Genomic DNA, 391 nt, shown 5'->3' on the forward strand with positions numbered 1-391 from the left:
GCGGCCAGGGCGGTGGGCGTGCGTGGGCCGCGACCGAGGGGGCGGAGGGCGGGCGAGATGTTCCCCTCGGCAGGTGTATTATTTTGACAGGAAATGCCGGGGATGTCGCTCGCCTCGCCCTTGTAGCCGAGGAAGCAGTCCTCTTAAGCAATCAGTGTCCTAAGCGTTGATCCTGTAATGTCTGGCTGGTCGTTGTGGGTGGGTGCCGGGGGGGGGGGTGCGATAGGGGTAGGGGGAGGGCAAGGGGAGATGGGGTGATGGGGGAGAGAGAGTGAGTGGTGGAGCGGGTAGTGTTGGAGGGGGAGGGGGGGGGAAGGAAGTGATGGAGCGGGAGTTGGGGGGCGTGGGGGTGGGTGGGGGGGTAGAGGGCTGTTGGAGGAGGGGGGGAAGG

General features: G+C 66.5%; 1 protein-coding gene across 1 annotated transcript in view; it reads left to right on the top strand.

The window, feature by feature from the left end:
* The window catches only part of LOC119587069 (S phase cyclin A-associated protein in the endoplasmic reticulum-like), a gene marked incomplete at its 5' end in the record, with an annotated part of 62059 nt that overhangs the window by 14309 nt on the left and 47359 nt on the right, over nt 1-391 (top strand).

The sequence above is a fragment of the Penaeus monodon genome, chromosome 22 (genome assembly GCF_015228065.2).
Source record: "Penaeus monodon isolate SGIC_2016 chromosome 22, NSTDA_Pmon_1, whole genome shotgun sequence".
Classification (NCBI taxonomy): Eukaryota; Metazoa; Arthropoda; class Malacostraca; order Decapoda; family Penaeidae; genus Penaeus; species Penaeus monodon.